Below are 13,072 nucleotides of genomic sequence, written 5' to 3' on the forward strand. Positions count from 1 at the left end.
TCCCCATGTACAGGTCCTGACAAGCACATATCTGGACTCCTATTGTCTTTTTTTTATACTGAGGCGTTAAATACACAACTTGCTGTGTTCCTCACAATGAGATACCGCTAAACATGTACACATTCTTGAGCCCTTTGAAGCTTGTTTAGCCTAACTAAAAGAAGGTTGAGGGGAGATATGATTGCTCTCTATAAATATATCAGAGGGATAAATACAGGAGAGGGAGAGGAATTATTTAAGCTCAGCACCAATGTGGACACAAGAACAAATGGGTATAAACTGGCCACCAGGAAGTTTAGACTTGAAATCACACGAAGGTTTTTAACCATCAGAGGAGTGAAGTTTTGGAATAGCCTTCCAAGGGAAGCAGTGGGGGCAAAAGATCTATCTGGTTTTAAGATTCTACTTGATAAGTTTATGGAGGAGATGGTATGATGGGATAATGGGATTTTGGTAAGTAATTGATCTTTAAATATTCAGGGCAAATAGGCCAAATCCCCTGAGATGGGATATTAGATGGATGGGATCTGAGTTACTATAGAAAATTCTTTCCTGGGTACCTGGCTGGTGAATCTTGCCCATATGCTCAGGGTTTAGCTGATTGCCATATTTGGGGTCGGGAAGGAATTTTCCTCCAGGGCAGATTGGAGAGGCCCTGGAGGTTTTTCGCCTTCCTCTGTAGCATGGGGCATGGTTGACTTGAGGGAGGCTTCTCTGCTCCTTGAAGTCTTTGAACCATGATTTAAGGACTTCAATAGCTCAGACATGGGTGAGGTTTTTCATAGGAGTGGGTGGGTGAGATTCTGTGGCCTGCGCTGTGCAGGAGGTCGAACTAGATGATCAGAATGGTCCCTTCTGACCTTAGTATCTATGAATCTATGAATCTATGAATTAAACTGAACAATCCTGCATTTTATTGTTCTACCAGCATTGTGCACTTTGAAATTAGCATGGAACTCCCTCTCAAAGTAATAAAGCCACGACATACAAAGCACTGAATACTGTTCTTCACGGTTCATGTTAATAAGGTTATATATTATGGAGCTCAAAGAAGAGGAATGAAACAATCAGAGAGCTGGAGACAGTAACTTGTAGAGTTAGTAACAATTTATGGAACTGAAAAATGTAATTTGGCTAAGGTGATGAATGAGAGGTGGCAAAGATATTGCAATAGTAGATAGATTTTCAGGGGTTCTAAAACTTCATTGCATCGTGACCGCCTTCTGAGAACAAAAATTACTACACGAACCCAGGACGGAGGGACAGAAGCCTGAGCCAGCCAAGACCCACTGTCCCAGGTGGGGGTCCAAAGCTGAAGTCTGAGTCTTGCCGCCCCAGGCAGTGGGGGCAGGAAAAGCTGAATCCCTGGTCCCCAGCAAGTCTAACACCAGCCCTGGCAACCCCATTAAAATGGGGTTGCAACCCACTTTGGGGTCCCAACCCACAGTTTGAGAACCGCTGAATTAAATTCATAGATAGACAGACATATTTACTATCCAAGGAATAAAAGAGAATTGTTCAGCAGAGTGGAAAGATGAGTAACATGGGGTAATAAGATGAACATTAACAAAAATAAAATTTAGGTTTAGTATCATGGAAAAGTCCTGGATGATAAGATAAATGAAGTAATATAAAAGCCTCTCAAGGGAAGAAGTAGAATCTCTATTGCTTGGATATTTAAAACTAGACAGAACAAAACATTAGAAAATGTATTGCAAGGAACAGTTCTGAATTTGCAAGGAGATGGACTGGATGACCTAATGTCTTTTCCATCTGAAATTTCTGTAACTGTCTTGTGTCCTCAATCCACACATAAACAGTCCTCACTTCATCTCCAGTGTCAAATTGTTTGGATCCAAAGCATCCACTCTTTTTTGCTCCTCATTTAAAACAAAACACAGCAAATTTTGCTAAAGAATGAAAATGCCTTTCATGGCAAAATAAAAACCAAAGAAAAATAAAAGCTTTTGAGGCTCCATCTGAGAGCACACTCCTGAGCGTGCAAATCTCTGGAATTACTAGGAAAACTCTATAATGGGATCTCAGCCCAGAATTTCCTGAGCAAAGTTAGATACAGAGATGCCACTGCATCTACAAAAGTGCTGCACTTGTTCAAGATAGCACTGTACAAATGGTGGAAGCAGAAAACAATCAGGTTGCTAAATCTTTCAGCAACCAAAACATTGTTTTATGAAACAAAGTGGCTGATTCTGGAGATATCAAAGCAGAACTAAGATATAATGGGTTTAATTTGTAACAAGAGAAATTTATGTTAAATATTAGGTTAAACTTTCTAACTATAATGGGTATTTAAGCTCTGGAATAGGCTTCCAACGGAGATTGTGGAATTCCAATCACTGGAAGTTTTTAAATGGTCAGGGATGGTCTCGGTTTACTTCTTCCTGCTCCGGTGCAGGGGGCTGGACTTGATGACTTCTTGAGACCCCTTCCAGTCCTATATTTTTATGATTTTATAACTTTGTTGCAGATATTCACCAGAAAATGCAAAGAAGTAGTTTTAATATTCAATAATTAAAAACAAGTATGGAAGAGATCTATAGATACAAAGTTTTTCACCAAAAAGTGTTTGTCTAACACAGGGGTGGGCAAATTTTTTGGCCTGAGGGCCACATCTGGGAATAGAAATTGGGCTTGTAGTGCAGGAAGGGGTGAGGGCTCTGGTTGGGGGTGCTGGCTCCGGGGTGGGGCCAAAAATGAGGAGTTCAGGGTGCGGGAAGGGGCTCCGGGCTGGGGGGTGAGGGCTCTGACTGGCGCTGTGGGCTCTGGGAATGAGGAGTTGGGGTCAGAGCGTGCTCTGGGCTGGGACCAAGGGGTTCGGAGGGCAGGAGGGGGATCAGGCCTGGGGCAGGGGGGTGGGGTGTAGGAAGGGTGATGGGATCGAGGGCTTTGGAGGGTGGGAGGGGATCAGAGCTAGGGTAGGAGGTTGGGGCATGGGGAGAGGCTCAGGGGGGCAGGCTCCAGGCGGCACTTACCTCAAGCAGCTCCTGGAAGCAGTGGCATGTCCCTTCTCCGGCTTCTACATGGAGATGTGGCCAGGTGGCTCTGCACACTGCCCCATCTGCAGGTACCCCCCTGCAGCTCCCATTGGAGTGCCAGTCTCCCCCACAGGGAAAGGCTCTGCCAGCTCCCCACTGCTGGACCTTTCCCCCACCGCAGGAAAGGGCTCTGGTAGAGGGAAGGCAACCTTTATACATAGGTGTAGGATGGAGCAGGCCAACAGTTCAAATGACAGGTTCATAAGGATGAGGTTCAGGTCCCAGGTAGGAGCACATACCAGAGGGAATATCCTTATAATGCTTTTTGGGAACTTCAAAGTGGCAGGGTAGGTGAACAACGAACAGTTCTTCACCAGGGAAGGAAAGGCATTGATAGCTGCCAAATGTACTTGTAAAGAACTGATGGAAAAGCCCAACCTCAAGGAGAGAAAATATTCCAGGACAAAAGGGACTGCCAACTCCTCAGGAGGTAAGTGGTGCTGCTAACACTAGAGTATCGCTTCCGCTTGACAGCATATAGCACTTCTTTGTAGAGGGTTTCCTGCTGTTGTTAAGGTTGGTTTGGACATTCTCTGAGCATGATTTCTCTAAGTTCGCTGTCCATCCACAAACCACACCACCAGATGGAGGGAAGCCAGGTTGGGGTGGCTGGTCCTGACTTCATTCTGACACAGCAGGCCTGGGAACAGTTGAAGATAAATGCATGGGTGAGAGGACAACTGCAGGATTGTGATGAACCAGAATTGTCTCAGTCACCAGGGAGCTAGCAGAATCACTGTTGCCCTATCCAGTTTGATTCTCACAAGGACATAAGGTAGCAGGCGGATGGAAGGGAAGGCATACATCAGCAGGTCCAACCACTGCACCAGTAAGGCATCCCCTCTGGAGTTAAGGCCGTTGGTGGCTCAAGAGCACTTCTTTTTTTACTAGGTTGCAAAGAGGCTGGATGCCCCAATGACAGAAGATGTATTGCACTACCAGAGGGTGGAGCTCCCACACATGTTCCCAGGGGAAATGCTTTCTGAGGCTGTTCACCAGGGAGTTCGCTCCAATGGAATACATATTGCCAAGAGGGTAATCTGATGCTAGATGCACCATCCAGAGCTAGATCACCTCGCTGAAGAGTGGCATAGATCTGGCTTCCCCATTTATTTATATAATCGAAAGTGGTCATGTGGACCAAATAAGCAGTAGGAATATCTTGCACACTTCACGAACTGCATGAAGCTCGAGAAGACTGATATGTAGCTTGGATTCCTGTGAGTCTCGGAACTGCCTGGCTGCCTACATGCACTCCCAGTAAGGAAGTATCTGTAATAAGAGTCTTTGTAGGAGGAGTGGGAATGAAGGGAACCCTGACGCCGACTCTCTGGTCTCCAACCAGGTGAGCAACATCAGGACATTGGGGGGAAGTGAAACCTGTTTATCTAGGGAGTCCTGCTTGGAGCATATACCATCCACAACCAGATCTGAAGGTACTGTATGAGCAGCCTTGTGAAGAGGTGTATGCAGCCATATGGCTAAGCAGGTCCAGGCAGGACTGGATTGTCATCTGAGGTTTCAGTCAAAGCAGGGCAATGAAGTCACTCATCATGAGAGATCTCTCTCGATGTAAGTAAGCCCTGATCAAGTTCAGCTTCACTCCAGTAAATTCTATAATTGGTGGGGGGTTAAAGTAGATTTTTCTGAATTTACCTGAAGTCACAAAACATGAAAGTGGTTGAGTGAAGAGATGACTGAAACTTGTACTTCCTGATATAGCCATCCTGTATGAAGCCAGTTGTCCAGGTAGGGAAAAATTGGGCTGCCCTGTCTGGAGTTATGCAGTGAACCACCAATAATACCTTTCTAAAACCCTCAGGGTCATCAAGAGGCTGAAGGAGAGCAGTCTGTATTGAAAGTGCTGTGAAGCGCAGAAATCTCCTATGAGCTTGGTGAATAACTAAATGAAAATAAGCATCCTTCAAATTGAGGTATGCAAACCAGTTGCCTTCATTCAGGAAGGAAATTACTGCAGCTAGGGTGGTCATCCTGAATCTTGAGCAACATATAAAGATGTTTAGTGGTCTGAGGTCCAGGAAAAGTCTCTGGATCCCTTCTTATTAGGGATAAGAAAGTAGAATCATAGAATATCAGGGTTGGAAGGGACCTCAGGAGATCATCTAGTCCAACCCCCTGCTCAAAGCAGGACCAATCCCCAATTTTTGCCCCAAATCCCTAAATGGCCCCCTCAAGGATTGAACTCACAACCCTGGGTTTAGCAAGCCAATGCTCAAACTACTGAGCTATCCCTCCCCCCCGTATTTGGAGTAAAATCCCTTCTCCCTGTGTAGAGGGCATAAAGGCTCTATAGTCCCTAGCTAGAGTAGGGAGTCCACCTCCTGTTTCAGAATCCTCTAATGACAGTGGTCCCTGAAGAAGGACAGGGCATGGGAATTGGAGAAGAGGCTGACAGGAACTCTATCAGGTAGCCAGTCAATATGATGCCTCAGATCCTTTGTCCAAAGTGGTGAGCTGGCACATCAAAAGGAAATGGGCCAGGCAGCAACCATAGAATCATAGACTTTAAGGTCAGAAGAGACCATTATGATCATCTAATCTGACCTCCTGCACAGAAGGTCACGGAATCTTAACCACCAACTCCTGTAACAAACCCCTAACTTAGGTCTGAGCTACTGAAGTCCTCAAATCTTGGTTTAAAGACTTCAAGGTGCAGAGAATCCTCCAGTAAGTGACCCGTGCCCCACGCTGCAGAGGAAGGCGAAAAATCCCCAGGGCCTCTGCCAATCTGCCCTGGGGGAAAATTCCTTCCCAATCCCAAATATGGCGATCAGCTAAACCCTGAGCATGTGGGCAAGATTCACCAGCCAGACACCCAGGAAAGAATTCTCTGTCGTAACTCAGATCCCACCCCATCTAACATCCATCACAGGCCATTGGGCATATCTACCGCTAGTAGTCGAGGACCAATTAATTGCCAAAATTAGGCTATCCCATCATATCATCTGCTCTATAAACTTATCAAGCTTTGTCTTGAAGCCAGATATGTCTTTTGCCCCCATTGCTTCCCTTGGAAGGCTGTTCCAGAACTTCACTCCTCTGATGGTTAGAAACCTTTGTCTAATTTCAAGTCTAAACTTTCTGATGGCCAGTTTATATCCATTTGTTCTTGTGTCCACATTGGTACTGAGCTTAAATAATTCTTCTCCCTCCAGGGTATTTTTCTTTCTGATATATTTATAGAGAGCAATCATATCTCCTCTCAGCCTTCTTTTAGTTAGGCTAAACAAGCCAAGCTCATTGAGTCTCCTTTCATAAGACAGGTTTTCCATTCCTCAGATCATCCTAGTAACCCTTCTCTGTACCTGTTCCAGTTTGAATGCATCCTTCTTAAACATGGGAGACTGGACCTGCAACAATATTCCAGATGAGGTGTCACCAGTGCCTTGTATAATGCTACTAACACCTCCTTATCTCTACTGGAAATACCTCGCCTGATGCATCCCAAGACCGCATTAGCTTTTTTCACGGCGATATCACATTGGCGGCTCATAGTCATCCTGTGATCAACCAATACTTCGAGGTCCTTCTCCTCCTCTGTTACTTCCAAGTAATGCATCCCCAGTTTATAACAGAAATTCTTGTAATTAATCCCTAAATGCATGACCTTGCACTTTTCACTATTAAATTTCATCCTATTACTATTACTCCAATTTACAAAGTCATCCAGATCTTCCTATATGATATCCCAGTCCTTGGTTGTATTGGCAATACCTCCCAGCTTTGTGTCATCCACTAACTTTATTAGCACATTCCTGCTTTTTGTGCCAAGGTCAGTAATAAAAAGATTAAAAAAGATTGGTCCCAAAACCAATCCCTGAGGAACTCCTTCCAGTCTGATATTTCACCTTTCAGTGTGACCCACTGTAGTCTCCCCTTTAACTAGTTCCTTATCCACCTTTCAATTTTCATATTGATTCCCATCTTTTCCATGATAATAATTCTCCATGAACTTTATCAAATGCCTTACTGAAATGGAGGTAAATTAGAGCTACTGCATTACCTCTGTCTAAAAAATCTGTTACCTTCTCAAAGAAGGAGATCAGGTTGGTTTGACACAATCTACCTTTTGTAAAGCCATGTTGTATTTTGTCCCAATTACCATTGACCTCAATGTCCTTAACTACTTTCTCCTTCAAAAATTTTTCCAAGGCCTTGCATACTACAGATGTCAAACTAATGGGCCTGTAGTTACCTGGATCACTTTTTTTTCCTTTCTTAAAAATAGGAACTATGCAATTCTCCAGTCATATGGTACAACCCCCAAGTTTACAGATTCATTAAAAATTCTTGCTAATGGGCTTGCAAATGCATGTGCCTCTTCCTTTAATATTCTTGGATGAAGATTATTCAGGGTCCCCAATTTAGTCCCATTAAGCTGTTCGAGTTTGGCTTCTACCTCAGATGTGGTAATATCTACCTCCATATCCTCATTCCCATTTGTCGTCCTACCATTATGCCTAAGCTCCTCATTAAAGACTGAGGCAAAGTATTTGTTTAGATATTGGGCCATGCCTAGATTATCCTTAACCTCCACTCCAACCTCAGTGTTAAGCAATCCCACTTCTTTCTTTGTTTTCTTCGTATTTATATGGCTATAGAACCTTTTACTATTGCTTTTAATTCCTTTTCCAAGGTCCAACTATACATGGCTTTTGGCCTTTCTCACTTTATCCCTACGTTCTGACCTCAGTACGGATCTGTTTAGCTCCAAGATGGATGATACATTACATTAATGAAGGAGTCAAGAGCTATGTTAATATCTTTGGGCCTTTACATCCCATATTTAAAGAAGAACAATATAGACCCTACGTGACTGGGGGAGGGGGTCACACTGAGATTGCTCAATCAAGGAAAACTATCCCCAAAACTGGTGGTTATTTCTACTAATTAGATTCACCAATCCTGCAACCAAACAGCTTCTATAATACCTTACTGGTTACGCAGAAGCCAAAAACACAGCTCCCTTAAAACAATCCAGCCTTGGGCTCCCACCCAGACAGCCATGTCAAATATGATGAGGATTACTGAAAATCTTGTTCATCTTATATAAAGTTCTACCAATCCCAAAGCATCAGATACATTACCCACCAGGTCAATGAATATTTCAGATCTTACCCAAATACATGCTTACAGCCAATTCTTATTAACTAAACTAAGATTTATTAAAAAAGAAAAAAGACAGTACTGGTTAAAAGATCATTGTACATACAGACATGAATAAAAGTTCATAGGTCAGTTTCATGGGAGAAATGGTGAGCTTTACCAGTTGCAAAAAGTTCTTTCCAGAATCAGTTCATCAGATTATAGTCCAAAATAGGCAGTTTATGTCTAATATCAGGGTAATCCAGACTGGAGCTGGAGACCTCAGTCTTGCAACTCGAACTTCCCCTGATGAAGCTTAAGCAATCTGAGATACAGGATCAGAGTTCTTTTATAGATCTCTGGCAAGCTATCAATAGCGTCTTGAAAGCAAGTATTCCTTGGATGAAGAATTATGGCTTTGAAGTAAAACCTCCTATCTCCTATGTATACACAGTTGCATTCATCTTCATAAGATAATTATTCATTAAGCACTTCATAGACAGTTTACTACAAACTTCAAAGAGAAATGTACACAATTATATTATTACACCCAACTTACATCTTAATGTTAATATCCCCTTTTGATCTCTGAATCTATAGAATATAGTAACAGACAGACAGGAACCATCTGGTTACATTGTTAGCCTCTAACAATATATAGGTAAACACAGACACTATCATCTTCCAATTCTTTAATAATACAAGTGTACATTTCAAAGCTCCAGTCTATCTAACATAGCTTTGTTAGGCTATTTATAAAGAATAGCCCTAATTTACATACTTTCCTAATATGTCTTTAAAGGTTGAATTTGGGTCATTTAGCCTGCAAATTGCTTAACCCTTTCTGGCTCAGCATCACAATCCCAATTTTCTAATAAACAAAAACCTTAACCTTCCACTGCTGGCTACTTCTTCCACCAGAAATCTTCTTTTAAACACAGTAGACAAAGATTCTAGAATAGATAATCTATTACATTCCTCCTTTCTTTTGGTCACTCTCAAAAGAAATCATTTTGAGGATATAGTTGACTTTGTAGAACCAGTCTACATACATCTATACTGTTCCCCCCTCCCACACACACACCTTTTTAGTTTCTGACTCTCCTTCTTCAGAAAGGCTTGGTCTGGAATAACCACAGACCAATGGGTTCTTCAAGTCATTCAAGATGGTTACACCATACAATCCCAGTCCATTCCTCCTCACCACCCCTCTTCCCCATCCCTTTTTAGGGACCCGTCTTACAAGGTTGTCATGCAAAGGAGACAGACTCAATCTTACAATGGAGTATGATAGAGGTAGTTCCTCCCCACTTTGTGAAGAGGGTATTTTGTTCTTCATACATACCGATTCCAAAAAAGGAGGAGGATAGGAGACAGATTCTCAACCTAAGGTAACTAAATGTGTACATTTGTTGCATTAGATTTTTCATAACACTCATTTCTGTCATACCCCTCTCTAGATCATTTGGACTGGTTCAGTACCCTGAACTTGCAAGACACATACTTTCATGTACAGATTCTCTGTTTTGCAGTGCTAGGCAAACATTACTTGTTCTCCTGTTCAGACTCTTGATGGCACCTTAAGTCTTCACAAAGTGTCTATCAGTTTTTGTTGCCCATCTTCACCATCAGGGAATACATGTAATCCTTATCTAAATGACTGGTTAATAAGGGGAACTTCAGCAGAAAATTTTTTTGGACTAATTATCAATTTAAATAAAGGAAATCTGGTTCCAACCCAGACTACTGAATTCACTGGTGAGGTTCTGGACCTCAAAGCAGCAAGAGCCTTTCTTCCTAAATAACAGTTTCTAAACATTTACCAAATTAATTTCCAACTTGAATGTTCATCCTTCAAATTTGATAAGAAGCTTCCTAAAATTGCTAAGTCAGATGGCCTCTTGTGCTTATGTAACCCCCTTCTACGGGCTCAGAATGAGACCTCATTAGTCTTGGATCAAATTGGTGTACAGACCATGTATTCACTCTACGGAAAAAAAAGTTCAGATCCGTCAATGAATTTTACAATTCCTCCAGTAGTGGTTTAACTGCACAACGTGTGTCAACGGATTCCTTTTCATAGTTTGTTGATGGACCTTTCCACTGTAATGTATTATATAAATAGACACAGGGAGCAAGATGGAGATTCAAATAGAAATAAATATGATTGATGGAAATAAATTATTACAAACGATACAAAACATTAAAATGCAAACAGGGGGTCTACATTTATTAATAGTTATCTTTACTATTTAATAAAGTAGATTCTCACCCCAAAGTTCAGCCTTTTGCAGCACTTGCTAGCATCAAGGAGCTAGGTTCCAGTCTTTCAAGAAGCATCACCACTCAGCACAGTAACTCCTCAATGAATGGATCCAGAGTGTCTCTCTCTCCAGCCTGTGATATACTCAATCCCGTATTTTGTCTTTATTCATAAATAGGGCAATCCCCTCACTGTCACATTGTTCCTTTTCACTTCCAAGTGGTTTCAAAGTGTTTACTTTGTCTTTGATTGTTTTCCATTGGCTTTTATGGGTTGGTGCAAAGACATTTGAGCAATACATTACATAATCAGCTAGCCAGGGAGGGTGACTTCTCCTGCTTGAATGGGCCATCACCAACACATATTATTCCCTGGTGACTTGCTTTCATTACAAGATCATCAGGGCATAATTTTCAACATACTTACATAATTCCTTACATATTACCTATACATACATCTCACACTGATTCTGAGTATTGATAAGTCACAAGCTTTCAGTAGAGACCTCACATACTACCTTTACGGATAAATACTATGGAAGTGTATTAGATGTAGTGAGTTTGTCAGGTCTGAGAAAGCAGTTGCTTGTGAAGAACCATGCTCCTTTAGGCAGTTGGCCCCAGTGGACCTCTGTGTCATACTCAGATACAATAGTGAAGAGTGTGGGGGAGGGGAAGCCTCTGAATAAATTTATTAAATATTCTGTTTTCTAACAAGATATAAGCTTGGTATTTGGCGTTTCAGAAAATATTAAAAAAGTGGATTTATCATATCTGTATTGAAAAATATTAACTTTTTTCTGTCTATAGTAATTCTTTATTTGAGAAATCAGAGGGATTAAAAGAGATTCCTTATATTTTCATTTGAACCTTAAACAATTATATGAAAAAACTGATTTTCCTCCTCAAAAATGTGGAGAGGAGGGGAAAAGAATAGTGCACTAAAAAGTAATTTTAGAGAAAACATGCCAACATTTAAGCTAGTTAATATTAACAGACTGGCAGCCCAAAAGGAAATCAAGAGATACATCTCTCTAGATGATCACTACTATTTCTTTTTAAATGCAAAATGAAAAAAGCAACAACACAGAGATACTGATCTGTTAACAACTGAATCTTGTGCCTACCTAAAACAAAATGCAAAACAGCAGTTATAGAAAAGCTTTCATAATATGCAAGAAAATCATAATCAACAAAGGCATGCAGAGGCAAACATTTATTCAAACGTCAAATAAACTATCCATTGAATACAACATAAATCCCAAAAGATTTGACTTAATATACTTTTTCTATATTACCACTTGTGAAGAGTAGAAGAACAAAAGAACTGAGATTTTTATATTGCTTTTTAAAATTACTTATTCCAAATTACTGCACATTGCTATATGTGCTCAAGGAGTTATTCTGAAAATCAGTATGTACCCTGCAAAGGAGCAATGATGGTTTAGAAAAGATGAGTCTGAACAAAAATATATATTTAAATATAACTGATTGACAAGAGACTGCTGTACAGCAGGGATTTGACATACTTTAGCCATGTAACAATAAATACTAAGCTACAAGTAATTATTTACCTTATTCTCAAAGTGTAGCTAGTTTACCAAAATGAGCAACTTAAACATGGAAACTATGACAGATATATTAGTCATATTTGTAATTAGTACTAAAGAGCCAGAGTATACGGCTAATGCTTCACTTTCCATCTTTGGTTTTATTCCATAGGAATCATAGAATCATAGAATCATAGAATATCAGGGTTGGAAGGGACCCCAGAAGGTCATCTAGTCCAACCCCCTGCTCAAAGCAGGACCAAGTCCCAGTTAAATCATCCCAGCCAGGGCTTTGTCAAGCCTGACCTTAAAAACCTCTAAGGAAGGAGATTCTACCACCTCCCTAGGTAACGCATTCCAGTGTTTCACCACCCTCTTAGTGAAAAAGTTTTTCCTAATATCCAATCTAAACCTCCCCCATTGCAACTTGAAAATGGAATGGACTCCGCTTCAAAATCTTCATCCCTTCATGTTTGACTACATCAATCCAGGTTGCCACATGTAACAGTATTTAAAAACAAAAAAACAAACTATTTAAACTATGACAAATTTAAAAACCAAAAAAGCTAAACAGAAAATTTATTTTAGGCTTGAAAAAATTCACTCATTCACTTGGCCTGATGAGTGAGGGGACCTACAATATCAGTTTTATATGAAAAAAAAAAATCTAGGCTTTGTGGTTGCAGTGAACCAAGTGTAAACTGATATACTGTGTTAACTTCTGGACTGCAGTCAGACAGGTCCAGTGCTTCTACTATAATTCACAGCTTTACCAAGCAGCAACATATTAATAAAAAATTAATGTTGCCACAGCTTGGCAAACACATGAGCAAATACTTGAGTTATTCAGTGAGGAGAAGAACCCAATAAGCAGATACTAAGGGACAGGTAGAGTAGCACAGACTTATTTCCCTCAGTAGCCAGGAGGCTCTGAAAGGTGGGGAAGGTGAGATACAAAAAGCTTCTCCTTCTCAGCGGTTAGAAGGAGTAGAGAGCTTCACATTTGTAAGATACTTAATAGCCAGAGGCTGATACGAAAGACAGAATCCACAACCAGGAACAGGATATGGTAGAAATAGCAGGGTCCTCCCCATTTTG

This window comes from Dermochelys coriacea, chromosome 2 (assembly GCF_009764565.3).
Source record: "Dermochelys coriacea isolate rDerCor1 chromosome 2, rDerCor1.pri.v4, whole genome shotgun sequence".
NCBI lineage: Eukaryota > Metazoa > Chordata > Testudines > Dermochelyidae > Dermochelys > Dermochelys coriacea.